The sequence below is a fragment of the Canis lupus genome, chromosome 33 (assembly GCF_011100685.1).
Source record: "Canis lupus familiaris isolate Mischka breed German Shepherd chromosome 33, alternate assembly UU_Cfam_GSD_1.0, whole genome shotgun sequence".
Classification (NCBI taxonomy): Eukaryota; Metazoa; Chordata; class Mammalia; order Carnivora; family Canidae; genus Canis; species Canis lupus.
The window spans coordinates 6,103,823-6,131,162 of record NC_049254.1 but is presented as its reverse complement, the minus strand read 5'-3'; the positions used below and the strand labels follow the sequence as shown (position 1 = coordinate 6,131,162).

Below are 27,340 nucleotides of genomic sequence, written 5' to 3'. Positions count from 1 at the left end.
TCCACAAAGCAGGGGAAGGATTTATTTGCATGCTAATGCATGTCAAAGGATAAGTAATTCCTCCCTTTCTTCTCCTGCTAAATACTTATCACAAAGCTTAGATTCAGTGTCAAATAAATCTCTGAAAGCTGGTACTCAAAGTCACTGTTGGGGAAGAGAAAAGCTTTATGCCTCTAGCTGGGCCTGTGGACAAAGCCAAGGTTTGAGTCAAGTACAGGGCTTATATTCCAGCTGTGTAATCATCTCCCTCTGTGACCTCAGACAAATGACTCTACTTCCACATTCTTATTTCTTTGTCTATAAAAAATAACGAGGAACATTTGTGGGGGTGGGGGAGGGGGACAATCTCGGTGTTCATGCTCAAACTATAGATCAAATTGTTATAATTAAAACCACAACATAACCCAGTCCCCCAAACCCATAGTAGATGACATAAAATTATATCATTTGTCACTAAAAATCCACTTATATTCCATCTGGTACCGGCAAAAAGGTGATGTATTCTTTAACCAGCAAAATAAATCTCATTAGAGTGCATTCCTGGCATTGTTTTTTCTCTGCGTTCTGTTCACTCCTTTAAACAGAATGATCTTGTGGGAAGCATAGAAAAAAAAAATGGATATACAAGATGTGGAACTCTTCTTTAAGAGCGAGTTTAGTTTCAATCAAAATTCCGATTCTACTTCTAATATTATCTGAGCTCTGAGAAGATGCAGAAAGACAACTTGGATTAAGCTTTTTTCTTTAGAACAAGAAAAAATTGTTTCTGGTTCTAGTTCTTTTTCAAATACCAAGGTATGTGACCTTGGATAATTATGGCTGATTTATAGGAAAAGAAGTATGTGATTCTTGTATCATATATTTATATGAGGCTTTATAATATTGAAAATAATCGTAACATTAACTTTAAAAATCCTTTAGAATATTTTTTGGATTTTTAATAACTTAAAAAAATGTTCATAGAACATTAGTGAAAAGGCAAAAAGGGGGTACAAATTATATGTTTATTGTGACCTGAGCTTCCAAGACTAAAAAAAATGCCAAGACTAGGAGGAAATCCACCAACATGTTAACAATAATTGTGTTATTTGTTGTGGTGGAATTATAAGTGATGTTTTTCTCTTCCCTCAACTATTCTCTGAGTTATATTTTCTGATACCCATACATTATCTTATAATAATAACAATAAAAAGAAAAAAGAAAATATATGACTCCCACGCAAAGAGAATACTTTAGCTTCCACCTGTTAATTCTATAGATAGGTGCAACAGTTATTCCTGAGAATGCTCAGATAATCTTACACACCATCATCACTTCGGGGTCAAAAGATTAGTGACACTCCACACCTTGCGGAAATCGATTCCCAGGTATTGCTTATTTTTTCTGCTCATTACTGGAATCAAGTGATGCAGAGATCAGGGTTAGTGCTGAGGGAATAATTGCCCTTTGCTGTAGACCAGGAAACCGTCAACTCCAGTGGGAGAGATGGCTCTTGGAGCAGTGACACTCCGGGAAACACCTTATTAATGGGCCACAAAAGAGCCTTCTCAGTAACCAGCAGTTGTGTCAGCAAATGCATCAGCAAACCTCTGTGGCTTCACCACCCAACCCTCTTCCTATAGGAAACCACCTCCCTCTCCCTTGGAGGAATCCTCAGCGGTCATTCCAGGAGCCACCACAGCTGCACAGACACTCCGGAAAAGCTCTCCAGGGTATTTCTGAAGTGTACACAAAAAGCTCCTTCCGAGTGCAGCTCTCACCCAGTTCTTCACTGACTCTGTATTTATAGAGCACCAAGGATGTGCCAGCTCAGACACACGGCCCTTCATGTAAAATGTAAAAGTGTAGAACGAGGAAAATTTGGCTCACTCTGGCAAGTAGTATCTTGAAGTTAGAACTTGAGCTTTGCCTCAAGGTATTATACAAAGAGGTCACATTTTATTTTTTCATTTTTTTTTTTAGGATTTTATTTATTCATGAGAGACACAGAGAAGCAGAGACACAGGCAGAGAGAGAAGCAGGCTCCTCCCAGGGAGCCCAACGACGTGGGACTCGATCCCGGGTCTCCAGGATCATGCCCTGGGCTGAGGCAGACGCTCAACCACTGAGCCACCCAGGTGCCCCAAAGAGGTCACATTTTAGACTCAGGCAGATGCAGCATTGAATCCTGAAAGGAGAAATATCAGGAGTTTGACCTGGTTTATTTATAAACATTTCTGAACTTTGGCAAAGGCAGGGGTGCTAATAAGATTGATGATATTTAAAATTCCTGGCAGGGTACCTGGGTGGCTCAGTGGTTGAGCATCTGCCTTTGGCTCAGGTCGTGAATCTGGGGTTCTGGGATCGAGTCCCACATAGGGCTCCCTACGAGGAGCCTGCTTCTCCCTCTGCCTGTGTCTCTGCCTCTCTGTGTGTCTCTCATGAATAAATAAATAGAATCTTTAAAATTAAATTAAATTAAATTCCTACCAAATCATTCTGATCCTCAAAAATAGCATTTGCCTTTGTGGTTAGTAACATGTATTTATTAACAATTAAATAGAACAATAAGAGCATATTCTGGAAAAAATCATTATTACTTCAAGAGCACACAGAAAAATAGAATAAACAATGTATCTGATCAGAGCAGTACACCCCTGAGGAAATTTGATGGAGAACACCTCATTAGTCCATCAATTATTTGTAGTAAGCTGAAACCATTCTCGACTTTTAAAGTTTGTTTTAACTATTTGTGACAGAAGCACTAATTTAAGCATAGAAGCCCCCCAAAATAAGTTACTGACTCTAAAGTAAGGTATCCTAGTAGAATCACCTCTCTTTGATTGATCCAAATTACTAGAAAAAACCAGTGTCATATACTGTTGAATTTTAGTGAAAGTCAAATGTGCCAGAAATAGGAAACCAGGGCAGTCCGGGTGGCTGAGCGGTTTAGCGCCACCGTCGGCCCAGGGTCTGCTCCTGGAGACCCGGAATCGAGTCCCAGGTTGGGCTCCCTGCATGGAGCCTGCTTCTCCCTCTGCCTGTGTCTCTGCCTCTCTCTCTCTCTCTCTCTCTCTCTGTGTCTCTCATGAATAAATAAATAAAATCTTAAAAAAAAAAAAAAAAAAGAAATAGGAAACCAGCTTAACCAGCTTGAACCACACTCATCAAGGAAATAAGAATTGCTCTGTATCTCATTCATTGTTGTCTAGATAGCAGGAGATAGCAAGTGTTTCTGAATTAAAATAGAAGAGATTAAAAAAGAGATAAATTCCAGGCCCAAGGGATTAACTGGGTGGCTCAGTGGTTTGGTGCCCGCCTTTGGCCCAAGGCATTATCCTGGAGTCCTGGGATCCAGTCCCACATCAGGCTCCCTGCATGGAGCCTGCTTCTCCTCTGTCTGTGTCTCTGCCTCTCTCTCTTTCTCTGTATCACATGAATAAATAAATAAAATCTTTAAAAAAAAAAAAAGAATTCCAGGCCCGATGTTCCTGCATTTTGCTGAAGGTGAGGGCAGAAAAGAGAGCCAAGAATGAGGCTGGAAGAAGGCTGTAGGTTCCAAGCAGTAGTATTTTTATTCCTGCAGTCGTTTCATTTAAAACTTGCAACATATTCATGACCTAAGAGATTTAGAGATGAGGAAACAAAAGTAGATAAGCATTAGGGAGCTTGCCAAGGTCACTTTGCAAGAAAAGGGAAAACAGTGTCGGTAATTCAGTTTTCCTATTTTCAGGCTGGGATTAATTCCCACCATCCCATGTGACCTGTGAAATTGTATGGTATTTGTTTTTCTGTGACCGACTTATTTCACTTAGAGTAATATACTCCAGCTCCATCTGTGTCATTACAAATGGCAAGATTTCTCGACTTTTTGATGGCTAAGTAATATTCCATTTATACACACACACACACACACACACACACATATCTTCTTTATTCATCCATCAGTCCTTGAACATTTTGGCTTTCTCCATACTTTGGCTCTTGTGGACATTGCTGCTATAAATATTGGGGTGCAGGTGCCCCTTCAGATCACTACCTAGTCTTTAGGGTAAATACCCAGTAGTGCAATTGCCGGGTTGTATGGTAGCTCTATTTTTAACTTCTTGAGGAACCTCCATACTTTTCTCCAGAGTGACTGCACCAGTTTGCATCCCCACCAACAGCGTAGGTGGGCTCTCTTTTCTCCTCATCCTCATCAACACGTATTGTTTCATATGTTGTTAATTTTAGCCATTCTGATAAGTCTGAGGTGGTATCTCATCATGGTTTTGATTTGTGTTTCCCTGATGATGAGAGATGTTGAGCATCTTTTCATGTGTCTCTTGGCCATCTGGACGTCTTCTTTGGAAAAGTATCTATTCATGTCTTCTGCCCATTTCTTAACTGGATTGTTTTTGGGTGTTGAGTTTTATAAGTTCTTTATAGATTTTGTATACAAACCCTTTATCTGATATGTCATTTGCAAATATCTTCTCTCATTGTGAAGGTTACCTTTTAGTTTTGTTGACTGTTTTCTTTTGCTGTGCAGAAGTTTTTATCTTCATGAACTCCCAATAGTTCATTTTTGCTTTTGTTTCCCTTGCCCCGCACAATGTGTCTAGTATGAAGTTGCTACGGCTGAAGTCAAAGAGGTTGCTCTAGGAAAGTGGTCCAGTTTCATTCTGCATGCTGCTATCCAGGTTTCCCAGCATCATTTGTTGAGGAGACTTTTTTCCATTGGGTATTCTTTCCTGCTTTGTTGAAGATTAGTTGACCATATAGTTGCGGACCCATATCTGAGTTGTCGATTGGGTTCCATTGATCTCTGTGTCTGTTTTTGTGCCAGGACCATGCTGTCTTGATGACTATAGCTTTGTAATAGAGCTTGAAGACAGCTGTTTTGTTTTGTTTTGTTTTGTTTTGTTTGTTTTGTTTTTTGTTTTTTGTTTTTTTTTCAAGACTGCTTTGGCTGTTTGGGGTCTTTTGTAGTTCCATAAATATTTTAAGATTATTTGTTCTAGCTCTTTAAAAAAATGCTATTGGTATTTTGATAGGGATTACATTAAATATGTAGATTGCTTTGGGACATATAGACATTTTAACAATGTTCTTCCAATCCATGAGCATGGAATGCTTCCCCATATCGTGTGTCCTCTTCAATTTCTTTCATAAGTGTTTCACAGTTTTCAGACTACAGATCTTGTACTTTTTTCATTAGGTTCATTCCTAGGTACTTACTATTTTGGGTGTAATTGCAAATGGGATCAATTATTTGATTTCTTTTTCTATTGCCTCATTATTGGTGTATAGAGATGCAGCAGATTTCTGCATATTGATTTTATATCCTGCAGCTTTACTGAATTCATGTATTAGTTCTATCATTTTTTAGTGGAGTCTTGAGGTTTCTACATAGAGTAGTATGTCATCTGCAAATAGTGAATGTTTGATCTCTTCCTTGCCAGTTTTATTTCTTTTTGTTGTCTGATAGCTCAGGGTAAGACTTCCAGGACTGCATTAAAAAGTAATGGTGAGAGTGGACATCCCTGTCGTGTTCCTTTTTTTTTTTTTTTCATGTTCCTGATCATAGGGGAAAGCCTCTCAGTTTCTTTCCATTGAGGTTGATATTAGCTATGGGGTCTTTTGTATATGCCTTTATGATGTCAAGGTATGTTCCTTCTATCTCTACTTTGTTGAAGATTTTTATCAAAAAAGGATGCTGCATTTTGTCAAATTTTTTTCTGCTTCTATTGACAGGATCTTATGGTTCTTATCTTTTATTAATGTGATGTATCATGCTGATTGATTTGTGAATATTGAACCATCCCTGAAGCCCAGGAATAAATCCCACTTGATCATGGTGAATAATTCTTTTAATGTACTGTTGGATATGATTTGCTAGTATTTTATTGAGAATTTTTGTGTCCATGTTCATCAGGGATATTGGCCTGTAATTCTCCTTTTTAGCGAGGTCTTTGTCTGGTTTTGGAATCAAGGTAATGCTGGCTTTATAGAACGAGTTTGGAAGTTTTCCTTCCATTTCTATTTTTTGGAACCTTTGAGAAGAATGAGTATTAACTCTTCTATAAATGTCTAGTGAAATTCCCCTAGGAAGCCATCTGGCCCTGGACTTTTGTTTGTTGGGAGATTTTTGATGACTGATTCAGTTCTTTGCTGGTTATGGGTCTATGCAAATTTTCCCTTTCTTCCTTTTTCAGTTTTGGTAGTTTGTAAGTTTTTAGGAATTTGTCCATTTCTTCCAGGTTGCCCCCTTTGTTGGCATAATTTTTCATAGTATTCTCTTATAATTGTTTATATTTCTGTGGTGTTGGTTGTGATTTCTCCTCTTTCACTCAGATTTTATCTATTTGGCTCTGTTTTCTCTTCATTTTCATAAGTCTGGCTAGGGGTTTATCAATTGTATTAATTCTTTTAAAAAAACAACTCTTAGTTTAGTTAATCCATTCTACTGAGGTTTTTTTGTTTCTATATTGTTTATATCTGCTCTAATCTTTATTATTTCCCTTTTTTCTGCTGACTTTAGTCTTTATTTTCTATCCTTTTCTGGCTCCTTTAGATATAAGGTTGGGTTGTGTAGCTAAAATTTTTCTTGCTTCTTGACATAGGCCTGTATTGCAATATACTTTCCTCTTAGGACTGCCTTGGCTGCATCCCAAAAGTTTTAAGCTGTTGTGTTTTCACTTTCATTTGCTTCCTGGTATCTTTTGTTTCTTCTTTAATTTCCTGGTTAACCTGTTTATTTTTTTAGTACGATGTCCTTTATTTTTATTTATTTATTTTTACTTTTTTAGTAAGATATCCTTTAACCTCCATGTATTTGAGGTCTTTCCACATTTTTTCTTGCAGTTTACTTCAAATTTCATAGTGTTGCATTCTTAAAACACGCTATGATTTCAATCTTTTTGTATTTGTTGAGAGCTGGTTTGTGACCCACTGTGTGATCTATTCTGGAGAATGTTCCTTGTGCATTTAATTCTTTTTGGTTTAAACAATAGGTCAGTCAACATATTATTATCTTTTATTGAAGGTTTTCATCTCAAGCTCTTGCTTCATCTTATTTCCCATAAAGTCAAACAATCTAATGTGCTAAAGCAAATCACTGTTAAGGGAGTTCTTTATTTTAACTTACCAAGGACTCAATTCATCAAGGAATCTATAGATTCAAGTGTTTTGGATCTCACTGACCACTAGGAACTCACCTCTAAGCCAACATCCCAATGAAAAAGCAACCTACACCAGTTTACTGCCCACAAACAGTAAGGCAAAGACTTAGAAAAGTCCTCTAGACCTGGGAAAGTGAGATAAATTTATTGCCTTTGCAAAAGAATGGACAACATTGTCATCAGTTTTTCAAAATTCTTTCTGAATCATTGACTAATGAGCTGTTTTAAGAGCATTTTTTACTTGCTAAGAGGAGGATGACTCATGGTTTCAAAGACAATGCCAAGATGAAGCAGGGGAATGCTTCTATTTTATCTTTCTCGATGCTTTAAACCTTAAACCAGTTATTTGGAAAAACTGCTTAATCTTCCTCAAAGGTTCACATTAACATTGCAAGCATGAGTTCATGTTTGTACATTTAATACCACAGCATACCACCAGCAGTGGCCAAGTGGAGAATTCCTCAGAGGAAAGGGTGATGTTTGTTTAAGAACATTTCTTGTTATGAAGATGAAACAGACAAGTGAAAATATTTTCTTTTAATGTTTCTTTACCACATGAGAAAATGTAAGAGATTAAATTTGATTTTTAAGAATATAAGAATATTAGATCCATTTTCTGCTTTAGCTTTAAAATCTAACTGGTTCACAAAAATGTTAGACTGGAAATTTTTAGTTAGGTAAGCCTTTGCCATTATCTCGATTTAAATAAAGTCCAGGAGAACTAAACTATTGAGTTTGTAAGCAATTATGGTAAAATATGATGATTACATTTAAATTTATCTCCATGGATGATTAATGTAGGAAGTCATAAGAGCAGAAAGATGGATGGGGGAAAAAAAAGAAGGATAGAAAAGAAAAGAAAAAGAAACGAAAGATGAATGTAGTACAATAGTAATTTGCTTGCCTCTAGTTGCCATAATGCTTCTTCCTGGAGTAGATCAGGGCTTTTCTCCAGGTGTAGAGGAGGGAAAAGCTCTTCTGCCCTTTTCTGTGAGCGCAAAGCATCTGTCACTGGGCCAAGTTGAGAAATATTCGGAAGCACTTAATGGTGGCTGCCCATGACCCACCTAGCTTAGGAACTAAACAACCACAATTGATACTGCTTAGTACAGATTTTCTAATAGTATCCTATCACTATGTATTTAAACATCTTCTTACCAGTCATTCAAACAGAGTAGCAAAATTTTAAAATTCACCTACTAATTGATTCTTGACTTTTACCCTTGAAAATCAAGTTAATGTGTGCACTGGCTTTCTGTACAGAATCATGGTGGCCGGGGGCAACTCTCTAACAAATACCTGATAGTTCCTCTCCAAAGAAAACTCTTTGAAGGGCTTAAAAAGTGACACCTCTAACTCAACTTTTACAGGAACAGGAAATATGTAGTACTTTGTTGGTTCTCTAAAGACAGAGGCCAAAGGTAGGGCCCGGGACTTGACTTTTTCTGTATCTCACCCTTTTTCTCATTGTACCAAAAGAAAAGTCTCTTAGAACTGGAAGAAATAATTAAAACAAGTTCAGAGATTATTAAAATATTGGACTTAACTAAAAGAATGGACTTGTAAGAAAGTAATTAAAGCACTATTTTAAATGAGAGTAGAATAGCCAGATGTATTAAGAGGAAGAATATAAGTGGAAAAGAGAGAAAACAACATCATGCATAGAAAGGTATAACAAAAAAGATGAGATTTATTAATAATTATAGTTAAATTAGTATACTCTGCTAAATGCTAGTCAGGCACAGTAACTTTAATCCTCATAACAACCCAGAAAGGTAAGTATGGCTATTGGCTCCCTTTTATAAATGGGAAAACAAAGACATACAGAGGTAAAGTAATTTACCCACACAGCTGGAGTTAGTGTAACTGGAATTCAAATCCAGGCTGTCTGAATGCAGAGTCCACCCTTTTAATCAGAACACCACATTGCCTCTCAGACTCACTTTTTTTACTTACAAGGTATGTGACACTATCCCTCTGGGTCAGTTTTCTTCATAAAATGCACAGGATACATTCTTTGTGTTTGTGTATGTGCTTGGACAGGGTAGGGCACTGTTCTGAAAAAGCAGTATGAGTAATGGTTACACTAGAATAGAAGTCAGGCTGACAGGGTTCAGTTCCCAGGTCTGGTCTGCTCCCTGCTCTCTGTGTGACCTTGGACAAATTATATAACCTCTCCATTTTCCTTCATGCTAAAAATGAGGATGTCAATAATTCCTACACCGTTAGTTTGTTAGGAGGATTAAGTGAGTTATTGGTGAAGTGGTTTAAGCAGTGGCTGGCACAAGATGATCACAAAATATTTTGGTTACATAATTTTAAAAACAGGGATAAATGAAAGCCAACAAGCGTTTAAACTTCAGGACTGATGGGCTACTCATTGCTTAACAATCAATACTGACTCCCTCTATAGCCTGCATCTGCCCTCTGTTTTCTTTTCTTTTCTTTTTTTTTTATTTTTTTTACCAGAAATTTGATCTAAAAAAGTAACTTCATTTTTAAACTTGTACAAAGGTGTGAAATTTGTCCATTTCCGCCTCTCAGCACTTTCTTCTGTGTTCTTCTCTTCTCAGGCTGGTTGTTCCTGTGTGGTAGTTCCCAGCATCTGCAGGCCTCCCTAATCTACAGCTAAGAACCCCAGAAAAAGTTACTTATTACTGATAAGTGCACCTAAGCCCTGGAATTGGTTCTCACGGACCTAAATTGGGTCACATGACAATGCAGGAGCCAATCACTGGTGCCAAAGGGATGCAGTGCGCTGATTGGTCAGGCCTAAGTCACTCGGCCAATGAGAGGCAGAGCCAGCCTCCCCCATAGCACGTGAACTGCACGTGGGAAAAGGATTCAATCTGAAAGGAGATGAAGGTGGTGTTATGAGAAGAAGGAGTAACCGTGCTAGAGGGACAAGATGATAAATTTGTACTATAATGGCCGGTAGTATTTTGTGACACATACACACACACACACAAATTGCAGTAGGAAATAGAAAATGTTGTTTGCATATTTTGAAAAACAATGACAGACTTTAGGCCAAGGTTAAGAAATTCTAATGATTTTGTTCATATGGAATTTTCCCCCACTGAGAGGAAAGATGCCTTTTATAAACAGAAAATTGTGTGTGTATGTGTGTGTGTGTATATATATATATATATATATATATATATATATACATACACTTTTGTTAATCATTTACAAATCTTCTTTGGAAACTCCATGAACCTTGTTCCTTTTAGTGATCATATAAAGACAAATGAAAGACACACTCAAGGAAAGAGAGAAAGACTGAATTGTTAAGAGTTCAGTAAAACCACAGTTTTCATTTTTGTTTTTTTTAATTTTTCCATGATGACTCCTGGAAAAGAACCACTGGGATTTATATTGCTTTCCAATCCTTCCTTCCCCAGAGTGAGATCATACCTCATTCTGTCCTCATGCATTTTCCTTACATTAATGCCCCGTTTTATTTTTTTCATCTTAAAGAGAAACACTAAATGCATCCAGAAAAACTGGAGTTAGGATGAAGACAAAGAGCTTTTATTGTCAATATTCACATCGGAGAAATGTTGCTATTTTGTTATCTTTTTAAAATCGAAAGGAACAGTGATAAAAAGCCAGTTTTAGATTCATTTCAGGAAATCTTAGCATAGTTCAACAGAAGCATAAGATAAAAGTGGTATTTGGAAACTCTCTATTCTGTAGTGTGGCTAATGTCATACTATCTTATCTAGGAATTTTCTGTATTCCTCTAAAGTGTCAACCATCACATTTAAGAATTTTTATCTTCTACAGCTGTTTATTTCATCCATTTCTTAAGTTGCTGGAATGATATTTCTAGAGAGTTACTTTAGATAAAATTTGGCATTGACCTTATTTCAAAAAATGCAGGCCATTTTACAAGCTGTGGTAAATTCTTCACAGCACAAAACTGACATGACTGATTAGCCTTGGGTAGTGATAACCTTGGAGCCCACGAAGTGCACTAAATACTAATCTGCTCACATTTCCCTGGCGCCCTACTGAGCCTCCCTAATGAGCATGCATTCCCATGTGCACACTCGGTAGGTAGGCCTTTCTCTGACCTTCTCCACATTTGATTCTCAAGTGAGGTGTAAAAATTGTTGAGCTCAGAGGTGTCAGTCGCCTGGCTCTGACATGTGCGTGTTATCTCCCTCCCCATGTAGCTTTCCACAGACAGAGCATAACAAAGATGCTGATATGCTTCTGTGAGTAGAGAAAAAAACTCCTATTTGAAGCCCCCTGGTTTGGTTTTCGTGTAATTCTGTGGATGATTTAACCAAATCCAACCTCCAATTCCAGATATATTTTTTAAAAAATCCATTATCCCTCTTCTTGTTAAAGGGTGTAATGGTTTAGCAGCTTGCTCAGCCATAATTTCATTACCTCTGATGCCTCTGATGTGTCTGGAACCTCTGTTTCATAACTTTCAGGAAATGTCTCATCGAGTTAATCACCCTGACTTTCTGGGAAAATGAAAGAACCAGAGCAGGAAAGATGTCTTCTGTGATTCATCAGCATGTAATTTAAAGAAGGTAAATTGTTAGGATAATTGTTAATCGTATGTAAGAAATCCTTGCCTTGTCTCTAACCTATTTCTTATACAGAAACTGGAGTCCTCGGGTTAGCAAGAAGCTCTTCAGAAGAAATATTGGAATAATGGTAACTTTTTGGAAATTCTGTTGCCATGACTTCAAAGTAAGCATGCTCACTTGAGACAGAGGGCTAGAGTGTGAACATTCTAATATATTCATTTTTTTAAAAGATTTTATTTATTTATTTGAGAGAGTGTGCTTGAGAATGCGAGCAGGGAGGGGTGGGGGGGCGGAAAGAGAGAGAAGCAGACTCCCTGCTGAGCAAGGAAGCAGGGACCGCTATGCAGGACCCCTGGGATCATGACTTGAGCGGAAGGCAGATGCTTAGTCAACTGGGCCACCCAGGTGTCCCAAATATACTCATTTTTTAAAAAAAAAATGAAGCATGAATGGAGCTTTGTTTGTTTAACACCAGCCAATTAATAACCTTCAGGCTGCTCTGAGGAAAACAATGTCTTCGTGCCAATAGACATTGTGACCAGCTCAAAGCAAAGACAACCTTAAAAAAAAAAAATGGGAGAGGATGAACGCTATGGGGAGTGAAGGAAAATGAGAAGGGAATGGAAGCAGAAGAGAAAAAAAAAAAGAAGGAAAAGAGGAAGCAAGAAAAGGGAGAGGATAAAAGAATAAATATGTGGCCTATGTAACGGTGTCCTTGACAGTTTAAACAAGCAGCTGTTCATAAAGGAAGGAGGCCAGACCCAGATGCATGGGAGATGTGACAGTTCTCGGATCTCTGTATCCACGTGGAGAAACTTTTTCAGTTTAGACTAAGTCTAGAGGTTTGTTTCTGTAGCTCAAATCTATTATAAATTCTTTCCGCTGCCACAATACAGTTCACAACAACAACCAGAATCATACCTACTTCGCTTCCTTCCTGAATAGTATGGAATAACTTCCTGAATGACTCAGTTCAAAAACCATTAGGTGGGGTCTCAGGGAGTGAGTAGGTCATGTGGGGTGGGTAGGAAGGGGGTGCAGTGGCCTAGCATCTGATAAGAGCCCCGATGTTTGGTGAGGGGAACATTTCCACAGGGCATGGAAGTAGCTGGGTATGGGACCAAGGGATGGGTTACATACAAGGAGGATTGAGGAAATAAGTAAATATATTGGGAATATATGAGAATGATGGGAGTCAGCATTCTCCCTGTCACAGAAAGTGCAAAAACTAAAATGAATCTTGTGGTGTTGATTGAAATTGAAATTATGGGTATAAACACATAGTTTCTGATAGATAGGTGAAGACGAATGGATGGATAGACATAAAAATAGAGATACTGAAATAATCACTATAGATACTGCAGTAGCCAGGCTCTAAAGTGGCCCCCAACTTCTTGCCTCCTGGTATTCAGACCTTTTGTGGCCCACTTCCATACCGAACAGGGTTGACCTGTGTAAGCAACAGGATACTGTAGAAATGAAAGAGGCAGGCTTTTGAGGCTAAGGCATAAAAGACAGTCTGGCCTCCTCGCTCTGGGAAAGGCCAGCTACACTCAGCAGCCCTGTGGAGAAATCAGTGACATGAGAAAATGAGGCCTTCTGCCAACAACCAGTCCTGGCTTACCAGAACTGTCAATGAGCCACCTTGAAAGTGGATCCTCCAGCCCCAGTCATGCTGTAAGAAAGCTGTAGTCCTGGCCAGCATCTTGATGACAACCTCATGAGAGGCATTCGCCAGAAGCCCCCAGCTAATTTGCTTCTGAATTTTGGACCAAACTGTGAAGTACCAAATGTCCACTGTTATGAAGCTGAGCTTGTTATGGAGCAATGAATAGCGAATAGACTTGTGAATCTATGTATGTGTAGAGATTACATACTTAAATATATTTCCCAGTTCTATCCATTGACAGGGTCTGGGTACAGTGACACTTCAGAACCGAAGAGCATTCCAAATGCCCACATCTGGGTTCCTAAATGCAATTCTCTGCTAAAAGGAATGAGATCTCCTTGCAGAAATAACTGACTTCAGAGCTAAAGCAGGGATAATCAAAGGTGAGCCTAAATATTTTATTCAATATAGCAAGGAAATGGTTTAACAATTATGGAAGCTATCTTGAAAGAGCTCCCACTGGCAAATCTAGGACAATCTGAGCATCAGAATGAATAAATAATGTCAGTAAAATATAATAGCCCATTGAATAGAAGAGGAATGCATAAATTCATATGCTATAAATATATGTTAAAAATTAAATTAAAAAAATTAAATTATAAATTCTTTACAGTAGAATGCCAACTAGGAAACACAGGAGGAACAGTGAAATTAGAAAACAAGCTTTTGGCAACTATCATTGTAATAATTCAGCATCTAATAATAGATGCTAAAATTAATGAGCACAAGTTTGACAAGAAATGGAAGGTTTATGCAGTCTCAACTAAAAATGCTTATTAATTGCAAAGAAGAAAAGACTTTTCAGTGGAGAAATCTGGCAGACACCACTTAAACAAATTATTAAAATTAACATCACCAGTAAGGTGACAAATTGAAAACATGTACCACCTAATTGGATGAAATAAGAACACAAAATCACTACTATGGTATTCCAGCACTAGGAGAAGCACAACTCGAATCTAATCATAAAGAATACTAGGTAAACCCAAATTCAGAGACATTTTATAAACTATATGAAATTGTCAAAGTCATAAAAGTAAAAAAGAAAAACAAGGAAAAGTTTCTGATTTATGACAGCTAGTGCAACATGTTATCTTGGATTAAATTCTTTTTTTTTTTTTTTTTTTTTTTAGATTTTATTTATTTATTCATGAGAGACGTAAAGAGAGAAAGAGGCAGAGATATAGGCAGAGGGAAAAGCAGGCTCCACGCATGGAGCCTGACATGGGACTTGATCCCAGGACCCTGGGATCACACCCTGAACCAAAGACAGATGCTCAACCACTAAGCCACCCAGCTGTCCCTTGGATTAAATTCTTTTGATTAAAAGGAACATTATTGGGACAATTGGTAAAACTTGAATGGCATCTGTGATTTGGATAGTAGCATGTGTAAACATTACTTTCCTGACTTCAATGGTGTTACTATGGTTTTATAGAAAATTATATTTATTTGTGGAAAATACACACTGAAGTATTTGGAGTTTATACCAAAATATTTGGAGGCGATAGGACATCTTATCAACCACTTACTCAAATGGTTCAAAATGAAAAAGCTCTCCAAACTATTCTTCCAACTTTTTTAATTATTTCAAAATAAAAGAATAAAAAAGAAACACACTTCAGATCTGAGAATCACAGCCCTCATTAGGGAGAGAATATAAAGGCAGTTCAGAGACACACAATACTAAATAGAAATACACAGAAACGGCATGAATAGCAGACATCATACACAGATAAAGTGCCAACAATAATAGCACAAATAAAAGAGAAAGTAGTATCATGGAGAACAGATTCAAACAGAGACATCCACTGAATTACTTAGTTCCCAAGAGGAAACAGATGGTAGAGTCAAAATAGAATAATTTCATGACAGTTTATTTACAAGGAGACATTTGCAGAGATATGTGGATTATTGTAATTGTACATCCAAGAGTTAGTGATAGTCTGATCCCGAAGGTATTAAGAGGGAAAGGACCAGTACAGGAGCCCAGAGAAAGAGTCATGCTTGCTGCCATGAGAGAATCAATAATTCTGTTGGAGAGATATGGCCAGCGAGAGAAAATCTTGGCAGTGAGTGCCAGAGCCTCACTCCCTTTCCTCCATCCAATCTACCTCCAGAGTCTCCCACTGGCAAACGCAGACAGAAACCAGGAGCCCGGGCCACCCAGTGATGTGGTCTGCATAAGTCAGACTGTCTGGGCAGAAAGCAAGGCTCAGACAAGTAGACGGTAAATTTGAGGGGGTCAATGAAAGAGATCTGGCCTATCTACCTTAAATGTATGAAATTCAGAACAGCAACGTTGGGGTGCTTGGGTGGCTCAGTTGGTTAAGCATCCAGCTCCTGATTTTAGTTCAGGTCATGATCTCAGAGTCATGAGATTGAGCCCCAAGTAGGACTCCACACTGGGTATGGGACCTCCTTGAGAGTCTCAAAACAACAACAACAACAACAAAACAAAACCTAGCAACATTTAGCTCTGTAGAAATAACTATCAATAAAGACTTTCTGTTTAAAATCCTTGAGAAAATTTCAGAAAGAGAGATTAAAAATTCTTTAAAATGTATAACTTCTGGGCCTGAGGAGTTCAGAATTAGTGTGCCACTCCATTCTTCTCTTCCTGGGTCAGAGAAACCTCAAAAATATAGTATTTCAGATGATGTAGGTACAAAATGGTAGACTCTTCACTAGCCTGGCTCCTTGAGTGACTATGCAAAGGAGAATTTCCTTCATCCCTGGTTGCCAACTCTTTCTGGACATAAAATGTGGATAAGATTAACTCTTGGTTGTAAAAGCGTGGTGATTACAGACTGTCTGTTGGCAGGTAGCACTAATTCTCCCAATAAGGAAAATAATACCTACTGTGGGATAACAAAAATAAAAAATGCTTAAGTATGCTTAGTGAGTAATAAACAGCAAGGAATTGATATCAGATGTTGAAGAGATAATGACATGTGTTTGATGGTGGTAAAATATTTAGTCTATCACATGCAGTGACTGGGGAGTCAGCTTACGTGGATATTTAGCCAGAGGTTTCAGAGTAATATGTTGGAAAATAGAGATTCAGAATTATACATTAGTGGCTTTTTGCTGCATTTAGTAAGGTTTTGCACAAAATAAATGAATTCAGAAAGAATTGACCATTGGAAAGCAGACTGGAAGGGAATTATAGAGAAAGACCAGAAATTCAGAGCCTTCCAGATTGGAAAGTCTGTACTTTCCAGATTGGAAAGGTGTACTCCTTGTACACCTCAAAAGTAAGAAAACAGGACAAAAAAAAAAAAAAAAAAAGAGAGAGAGAGAGAGAGAGAGAGAAGCTCTGAGTGAAAAATACTGAATAAAAACCCGGAGATGATTAAAGTGCTCCAAGGCAAAGCCAGATTAAAGGTATCTTCCCATTTACATTCAGTAGCTCTGAGACACTCTGGAGAAAGCAAAGCATAGGCATAAAGAAGCATAGAAATAAAGCAACTCGAGAGAGAGAGAGAGAGAGAGAGAGAGAGAGAGAGAGAGAGAGAAAGGAATAGAAAGAAAAGAAGAGAAGAAGAAGAAAGAAGAGAAATAGAAAAGAATAAGAAATGAAGAAGAGAATAAGAAGACAAAAACGAAAAGACGAAAAGAGAAAGATCCTAAACCCGCTAACCTAAATCCCATCCATACCCTCCCGCCCTCCCTCACTCAGACCCCCTCCTAACGAACTCCCGCCCGACACTACCGCGCTTTCCTTTCCTTTCTACCTCTTCCTTTTCCCCTTTCCTTTTCCCTAGGTTTCTTTGCACTTAAGAATTTTGACAAGAAAAGCATTTGAGTTAAAACACATCTTGAACCTCTAAGCCTCCTTGATGAAAATAGGTTGTGAAACTAATATTACAGCCCCCAAGGAGGCAATACGCCCCCCAAGACCCACTTCAGATCCACTGAAGAATAAAGAGAGATGGACACAACCTGCAAAGACTTACAGACCCAATGATTCCTCCAGAGAACAGGGTCACAACCCTGGGATTAAGGAAGGCTTCTGCTACTCACCGTGTTCACTCAGGACTTTCAGGACTTCTATGCCCCAGGGCTGCCGGCCCCACTGCATCTCCAAATCAGTGTGTCAGTTGCTGCATTCCTTTCTTTTTTTTTTTTTTTTTTTTAACCATTGTCACCTATTTGGGGAGCAGGAAGAGATGGAGAAACCCTGTCTGTGTGCTCTCCGAGTCTCCAACTAAGAGGAACCACATCCTGACAGGCTCACTTTGCTAGAAGGGAACACCTGGAATCACTGCTGAGGTGATCCAGACGAAGAACAGAGTTCTTCATATTTTAAATGTTTTAAGTTCTTTTGCTGTTGGAACTGAAGCCTTTGTGTTTCTATTTTTAATAATTATTTTGGATTTTGAGAAGAATTGGGTAGAGAATCAAGGTGGGATATCCCTATTTTGTATCCCTGATCAAGAAGGAGGAAAATTGTACATGACAGCAAGAGCCGGTATTTCAGATGCCAGCCTGCTGCTGACACCTGTTCCCTGTGTTACTACACCCTCAGGTTAAGGGATAACTAGTAGTCACATTTCCTTTGGTTATGTATGACCACAACCCAACAAAAATTAACTTACACAAGAAGGGAAGTAGGTTGAGTCCTCTAGTTAGGAAGCATACTGAGATAGGTCATGACCTTGGAAGAAAAGCCACAGAGACCAATTGCTCAGAGACTGGACCGGGGACCTTAGTGCCACAGTTATATTTGTCTCCATCCAGTTCTTATTGCTGTTGGTCCCTGCTTCTCTTTACATTGGCTCCTTTATTTTCAACTCCATGAAAGGAGTCTCCACACATCAGAGAGGATGGCCACTGACAATCCAGGTCCATATCCTTAGAGTTTACTAAGCAGAAGAAAGCAATTCCTCTCCAACTCCAACTTCCAGCTCTGGGGAAGAACTCTGATTGGCCTGGTTTGGTTGTTTATGCACAACCCTGGGAGATGCACAACTGTCCAGGGGGATGTGGCAAGCTGATTGGTGCCGTCTGAGCCCTGTATTCAGATGCACCTGTAAAAGTAGAGGGTAGGTGTGCAATAATTGATACGCGTACCAGAACTGGGTGAACAGGACCAGAATTCCCCCAAGGAAAGGAAATGCTGTGGCTATAAAAAGAAAGATGGAAAAGATGAGTGGACAGAAATAAGAGTCACCAGATTCTTCTATGGTGGCCTAGATACCAACAGTAGGGCCCACCAACGATGATACCAAGAAAGCATAGCAACCAGGAGGGTACTTCTCCCCCCCCCCCCCCCAGTGCATCTCAGACTTTGGGCAGCTCGAAACCCTGTCATGGTTTCTGCAATTGGATCCACTCCCATTCTTCACTGGAATACACAGGTCCCCCGAGACAGGTAGTGGGATTACAGTGCTGTTCTGCCTCCTTCTCTTACTCTTCTAGGCTTGGGAGTGACCCCAGATTAAGATTCACAGGCTCTCATCACAGGCATTAAAACCACAATACTTACGTAAGCCTGGTGTACATTATGATCTAATGATCAAATGCTTCGTAATTACCAAATACTTTCTAATAGCTCCACCAGATTAGGTTTCTACAGTGCCACTTCGTGTCACCCCTTGATGAGAAACCCATTCTAGTTACTCCAAATGCTCCCAAAGAAACCACTAGTCCCAGGCCTTCAAAGCACACTGCACACAAAGCCCCATGTGTCTCTGCAGTCTGAGCTTTCGCTACTCTTCCATGGATGCCTGCTTTCCCATCCAAAGGTGACTATTCCCTGTTTCTAGCAAATGTAATTTTTTCATCCTTCCTCATCCATTCAGTAAAGCAACATGTGTTGCTTTCTTTTTGATGTGCCACTACTGTGATTAGTATCACAGTACTTCTACGCAGAAGAGCCATGCACTGTAAATGAGTACAATTCTGTGTGAAGCATGTTGTAAGTGAGGTCTGAGGAACTTGCTAGACCAACTGACTATGTGGAAAATTAGGGAAAGTTTTCCCTGGAATGTGATAGTTTTGTGGGACTTGAAAGAGAAGTGGGTTCGCAGAGAGCAAGAAAGGGAATTCCAGGCCTAGGTAAGAATGGATGCGAGAGTCCAGCAATGCCAAGGTACATAGCTTGTTCAATAAAAGCTTCCTTCCTTACCATCCGCTAAAACAACACTGGAGATTAAACAATGCATTGCATTGCATTTCCTGTGTAAACACTGGGTGATGTGCAGGAACACACACTAAGTGCTCATGCTAAGCAATTACTCTCCTCTTCACCCACAGAATCCTGTAGCTGCTGGTTGAGCGCTACATTTATTGAGTCAGTCGTCTCTTTTCTCAATTCTATTGCACTTGTTATTATAATTACACAATCGAATTAGGTGTTGTATGAACTAGGGTTTTTCCTATCTCAATGCAATTGGTGGTTTGGGTGAGGCAATTCTTTGTCGTGGAGGGCAGTCCCATGCCTTATAGGATATTTAGTGGCATCCTTGAGCCACTAGGAACACCATCCCCTGAATGGTGACAGCCTAAAATGTCTCCACTCGTTGTTAAATGTCCCCCAGAGGGTGCAGAAATCACCACTGGTAGGACTGGGCCACATATGAAGGGCCTTGGATGTGAACTTTATTTTTTAGGTATGCAATCAGAAACATTTCATGTTTTTTCGTAGCCGAGTAGCATATGCGACGATGCTTTCAAAGAATATATTAGCAAAGGAAGAAGAACTACTAAGGAGGCAGTTGCCATAAGGGCAAGCAGGAAGTAACAAGAGTAACTGTTAAGCACAATCACTAAGTACAATTACTAAGGACAGTTGTTAAGTACAATGGACACCTGGTAAGTACAAGGGTAGTGATGCTCAGAGGCAAATTGAAGAGAGATTTTTGGAGGCAGACACATGTCATTCATTCTACCTAGGATTTCTCTCTCCACTTTCTCGTCTTCCCTGTGCTGACCTGTTAAATCCAACCCAACCCCAGTGTCTAGTTCAAATGTTATGTCCCCAGATCAAGCCACAGAAAATGACATGTCTTCCTCCGAATCCTAGAATTCGGTAGTGTGATTTAGGGCACTTTCTGACGTTGTTAACTTAATGCCCAGATTATAAACCAGATTTTGACCCTAGATGATACAATCTCTAAATATAAGGCTGTGTTTTCTTCATATTTGCTTTCCACAGTGCCTAATTGTGTGCTTTCCAAATAGCAGATGATGAATATTATTATTGAGCAATTATGGAACTTTAGCCTAAATCGCTCCAACAGATTTACTAAGTGTCCCTTGAATTCTCCTAGCTGTAAGCATTGGAAGTTCAGCCTAGATTAGCCAGTACTGCATTCTTTACAGATCTGTTTCCCACAGTTTCTATCTACTCGTATCACTGGAGGAAGTTCATATTCATTAATCTTATAGCTTTTCTTATAAACTGCTCCGTAGAGAAACTCAGTAAAAAAACACTCACATGGTCCCTTCAAAAGAAAAAAGAAAAAAGTAACTAGAGGCTAGATGGTATCAAGCTAGTGAAAAATGATATTGAACTATGTTAAATGACATATGAGTAAGTGTTAAACAAAAACACCCATCTGGATTTTTCTCAAGGTAAATGTTTTTTTCTGCCCGTATAAATCACTAAAGCCATTATTCACTGTATTCTTATTCTGTCTCTTATAGGTATCCTTCTAGTTTCCACTGACAAGTGACAAGAAATATTAATTGTGAGCAAAGGTTTAATTATATATTGGGAAATAAGGTACCTGAGAGATACATCTCTAGTGACTGAGAGCAGATTTCTAAAACTGACTGAACCTCAGCCACTCTGTGCATCTGAATTTTCTTTCTGCATTAATGAAAATGGCCAAATAGTTCAAACAGATTTTTTTTTTTAACTGTGTACTATTAGCTTCATACCCTGTTGGCAAAGCAGGAAGTAAAAAAATAAAATAAAATAAAAAGCCAAGATTTCTGCTAATGATGACCCTACAAAGGAAACAGGTTTAATTCATATCCATGGCAGCATGAGGAGTAAGAGTGGGATGGCTTTCCTGGTTGCTGGTTCCTCGAGCTTCTTTTTTTTGTACTATGTCAACCTATGGACTATCTTGGGGTTTTACATATGTTGTCTCTTTTCCAACTAGATAACCCAGTTACTGTACCTATGTGATCGTTATAAAATGCTGCGGAGTATGCCAGTGGGTTAAGGTAACCATGATGCTAGAAAAAAATAAGCAAATACTAGATTTATCAGTGCTTAAAGTCCTTTGGCCATTTCTGTCAACTTCGCTTCAGTCTCTGTCTTCTAGCCTCTTGGTGAAGTTACTCCTCCTGTACTTCTTTCTCAAAGGTAAAAAAAAAAAAAAAAAAAAAAATTCAAGTTCTTATTACTACTGTTTTTCTATGCAGGGCATCCGCTCCCCCCCCCCCCCTTTTTTTTTGGCCTTTCTTTCAGACTCTGCTTAGGAGCCTCTCTTTTCACAATCGTGGGGATATTTTCTTAAACACGTGCAGTTACTCTGAGTAAGTAAAATTTTAGTACCACCTGTTAAGATAATGGTTGGTGTTTATCTGGCTTCATCTTAATAAGCAATATGAAGTGCCAAATGATGATAATCAAATATACGATTTCAGAACTAAGAGGACAGAAGGAAAGGCAGAGTGTTAACTCCAATCTGGAAGACAAAGATAACCTAAAACAAAAGGGGGAATAAAAAAGCTTGGAGGAAGGAACTTACACGACAGAAAAGTAAAGAAACTGAAGACACTAAATTAAAAACTATATGGTTTTTAAAGATGGGGCAGGATAAACTGAGAACCAAAGACTGTGCATATCAGTTTGAAATTATAGTGTTTATTTGCCATCAATTAATATTTAATTAATATCAATAATATTAATGACACAAAAGTAATAATGAAACAAGTAGGAATATCTACTATGTAATAGGCACCAGGCTAAGTTCTAGAGCTCCAGGGTTGAAGTACCATATTTCCTTGGTCCTTAGATACACACTTTCCTCCAAATATTAGTATATCTGAAATTAGAATTTGTCTTTTCAGCTTATGTCTCCTTATTTTCTGAGCAAGGTGTCTTTAAATAATGAGTCTTTAGATTTATGGAAATATGATAATTCCTCAGTACAAGATGCTTGCTTGCACTTTAAAGGATATATCACTGAAGGCAGTAACAAATAATAAAATAAATAATAAAAGAGTTATTCTAGTCAAATGTATCTGAAAATGGCAACTTAGGACAACTAGGGGTTACTGGTAGTGAGAGCAGAGGTAGACACAATGTGAAGGAGGAGAAGCCTTGGCCTGAGGTTGATGATACAGTAAAGGAAAAGCAGGAATGGACATACTGGGAAAATGTGTGTCATTTCAAATAATGAATAAATAGGTATCCCTGTACTTTTGGATAATTTGAATAAAAATTAAGAAATTAGTCAAAGATATTGCTAATTCTGGGGCTGGTTGGAAGATAGTTCACTGAAAACTACAGACAGTTCAGATTTAGCATTGAGGCATTGAGTTTTGCTCAGATGTTAAATAACTAAATGGAACAAACAAGTAGAGAACAAAGATTTAGAAATAAAAAATATCATGGTCATAATTGTTTAAATCTTTGGCACTTCGCATTATATTAATGTCAGTGAATTTCTAGCAAATCATCATTTTCCTTTCCTAATATTCAAAATGATGGTGTTTCTGGTGTTGAAAAAAAATAACAGCATCCCATAGTAAGACTACATTACAAACAACCTAATAATAATAATAATAAAATAAAATAATAAAAATTATTTACATTAAAATCAAATAATAATAATAATTATTATTCACTGAACACCTCCAAGTGCCAGGTACAGGATAGATGTTTTAGGATAGAATCATGAACCACGTCTTTGCCAAAGCTACTGATGGAGACTTAAAAAAAAAAAAAGAGGGTTTTTAATAGGATTTATATGCCCAAACCACAGGCTAACCACAGGCCATTTATAATCATAAAATCAGGCAGTTCCATGAGCCTAGCAATAGAAAGCTGTCGGAGAGAGGTTTTTTCACAAGTGTATTAGAATGAGATAAAAACCATCTTCAGTCTGTAATGACCAACAACAGCTTTACTAGGAAATTCATCTCAAAGGAGAATGCAGTTTAGCAGACGAGCTAACCAAGCTAAGGTTACTAACTCAAGTCCTAACACCAAGAAAAGCAAGCTTACTCTTCCATCATTTGGCTCCACTTTCCTAATCTAATTTTAACACTCTGGCTGTGAATTTTTCTGAAAATCTACAATGTAGGTTGTACAAATTCCAGGACATATACCCACTTAGGTTAACCTTTTCAGGAATTATAAGGACCAAGGATTCTAGGGAGACTGAACTGAATGAGTCCTAGAGGGAGGCATGAATCACCTCTTTGGCATGAACTCCACGACACCTGGCTGTTAACCTTTTTAGATCCACCCAGTTTGGGAACATCAGAGCATGTTCTTTTCCTTGATACTGATTTATTCAAATTACTCTTTAGTTGTAGGACGCAAAGTTTTATGTCACTAAGATACAAGGTTTTATATCACAGAGACTAAAGGAATTACAATATTTTTTTTTTTAAGATTTTATTTCTTTATTCATGAGAGACACAGAGAGAGGCAGAGACACAGGCATAGGGAGAAGCAGGCTCCATGCAGGGAGCCCGATGGGGGACTTGATCCTGGGTCTCCAGGATCACGCCCTGAGCCAAAGGCAGATGCTCAACCGCTGAGCCACCCAGGCGTCCCAGGAATTACAATATTGAGGATGAGGCACCTTCAGGATTTAAGTCCTAAGACGATGTCAGTTCACAGAGAATATAAAAATCATAATATCCTTCTTCCGTAGAGTTCTTTTGTTGGTCACCTAGGAATAAAACCTGCTATTTTATGTCCTTAGGAAAAAGATAATGGGTTTATATATATCTTAATGGTTTTTATTTGAAAATGAAAATGAACATCTTTATGGTGTGTGGAATGAGAATTGTAGGATTTAGGGCTAAGTGCTTTCTAGGGGAGTTAGTATTTTAACTCTAATGACCAGGCTCTGAGAATAAACAGGAAAATTCTTATAAGTGCAATCCATTGTAATATTTTTTCTTATTAATAATAACTCATGGTGATAATGCCTAGGCTTTAATTGGAGGATCCTACATATATTAATACATGTAATATAATACATAAAGTTAATCTTCATGCTGAACTTTCATAGTAAGTATATTATAGGTATATAGTAGGTGTATGATAATTATATCATCTTACAGGTTTTTTTTTTTTTTTTAAGATTTTATTTGTTTATTCATGAAGGGCACAGAGAGAGAGAGAGAGAGAGGCAGAGGGAGAAGCAGGCTCCATGCAGGACCCTGACATGGGACTCGATCCCGGGTCTCCAGGATCAGGCCCTGGGCTGAAGGTGGAACTAAACCGCTGGGCCACCCAGGCTGCCTCTCATCATACAGTTTAAGTAATTTGCCCAAGATCATACAACTAGCAAGTGTTGGAGGTGGACTTTGAACCCTGTCTGGCACCAGACACTACACCCTTACCTCCTATGCTGGACAGCCTCTCTACTCTAGTGGCATTTTTTTGCTGCTGCTATTACTGCCTTCAGAATTTATCATATCCATGAATTATCATGCTCTGCTTCTACAACTCAATCCATCGCTCCAATGATATTTAATCAAGGACTGTCAGGTGGGCTGCCTCCCATTTGGCCACGACTGTCACAAATTGATCTTGGTGCTATCCAAACACGAAGGCCTCTGTGTTAGTCCGCTAGAGCAGTCATAACAAAATACCACGACCAAGAGCCTCACACAACAGAAATTTATTTTCTCAGAGTTCTAACAAGATAAGGTGCCAATTAGGGTTGGTTTCTGATGAAGGCTCTCTTTCTGGCTTGTCAATAGCTACCTTTTTACGTTATCCTCTTCTGGCCTTTATTCTGGATGCACAGGGAGAAAGAAAGCTCTGATGTCTCTTCCTCTTCTTATAAAGATACCACTGCTACCTGAATAGAGGCCCACCGTTAGGATCTCCTATAACTCCTTAGCTCCTTGAAGGTTCCTATCTTCAAATACAGTCATGTTAGGGGTTAAGGCTTCAGCATATGAATTTGGGAGAGTAGGAAGGGATCAGAATTCAGTCCATAATAGCTTTCTTCAACCAAATATTCTTTCTTGAAATAAATGAAATCTCTCTATTTCGGGTGTTCCTTATGACCTGCCCTCCAATGTCACTGTCGTCACTCTAATCATTTACATCCTCTCTATATTATTCCTACCTTCCCACTTGTTTAAGTGTTTGGGTAATGTAGCCAAACAACTGTGCAAAGAATTTTCATAATACTTCAGAGTTTCCCAAGGACACTTGTGCAGGTGCACACACACACACATAACACACGCACAAACATACATATATCCATAACTACATCAGAATACAAAATGGAGGCTACTCATAATATTCAATCATTTAACAAAACGATTCTGAGCCCCCATCCCACTTGTTGCAAGAATATCCCTTTTCTATTCTCACGGTCTCCCCTCCTGTGATAACTCCAAGAGATGGATGCTTCTGCAGTTTAGGAAGTCAGGCAGCTTTAGGTTACTATCACCTAAAGGAGAGAAATCAGAAAAAAATTATCCAATAACTAAGAAGTTTAACTGTTTCCTACTATTGCTTTAGGAACACAGGTGATTTAGAAATAGATTCTCCAGGTTTGGAGTGGAAGAAATCTGTTGAGTATTATCAGATAAGGTCTACTCTAGGTTGAGATTTGCAGTGTTTCAGCAAATCAGTTCTTAAAGTTCTTCTTCTTTTTTTTTTTAAGTAATATCTACAAGTGTGTCCCTTACTGCTCAACATTTGTGCCACTCCAGAGGGGTTTCTAGAACAGAGGCCCAACACCACCATATACTCCCTATCCTCCTCTATTACCTAACTCTGAAAATAAAGACATTCCCTCTCTCTTTTGCATTCCAATACCTATCCCCTCTTCTGTCTCAGGTTGAGTAACATTTATTTCCTTGGAGAACCCTGTCTTACTGGATTTAGTTCTAGCATAGGTAGGAAAGGTACCAGTTGTTATTAATCATACTTAAGAAATAAGAGAACTTGGGATCAAGGAAGTTAAATGACTTATCCAATGATTGCACAACATTACTAAGTCACAACCTAGTCAAACTCAGGACTTCTGACATCCTATACACTCTTCTCTTTACTACAACTTCATGTTCTTTACTGTCATTGTGGGGTCCTGATATCAATTGATCTTTCTAGTAAGCTCTGACTTTTTTCAACAAAATCTTTTTTTTTTTTCCCTTGATCTCATCTGGCTACTTCCAATAACACCTACTAGTTTATCAAATGTCTCTTTTTTACATCTACTGCATTAACAAACAAGCCTTCTGGGCCTGTCACTGTTACTACTACTATTATTGCTACGCAATCACTGTTAATCTTGTCAGTGTAAATGGCCAAATTGGAAATTTCAAATAAAAATAAACTTCTAACAAAATAAATTAACTAGCAAGCTAATATGGCTGTTCACAAAACACCCACATTTGATGTCATTGGGCATGTGAGGTGTTTTGGTAAAACAGCCCTCAAATCAAAGGTTCTCAAAGGACAATATTTATATAGCACCATATATATCACTTAAGCACCATTCTTTTTACCTTTGGAGAGAGAAGATTCTGAATGCCACAGTTTTTATCGGGGAAAGAGCCTTCCCAACATTTCATGTGGACAAAACAAAACACTTCTGTGTATTTCCGCAATATGCTGCCTTTGACATAAAGGGTCCATTACTTAACCCTAAAAAGACTCTTTAAATTGCCTGAAATTATGATGACCATCTTTTCCAGAGCCTAACCAAGAGCTTTTATGATTTCTAAACTTTTAGATTAAAAAGGTCTTACAAAAGATGTAAACACTAGGCAGCTTTTGACAAGGACTCTAGATAATTTGGTTAATAGAT

At 38.4% G+C, this 27,340-nt stretch overlaps 1 long non-coding RNA gene across 1 annotated transcript; it reads left to right on the top strand.

Moving 5' to 3' along the window:
- The first annotated feature begins 11,578 nt into the window (after nucleotides 1–11,578).
- Nucleotides 11,579–21,619, top strand: LOC119867282. The gene is made up of 4 exons (XR_005383039.1): nucleotides 11,579–11,692; nucleotides 13,587–13,744; nucleotides 21,015–21,058; nucleotides 21,479–21,619. It is a non-coding gene; the product is annotated as an uncharacterized LOC119867282 (long non-coding RNA).
- Nucleotides 21,620–27,340: the final 5,721 nt, after the last annotated feature.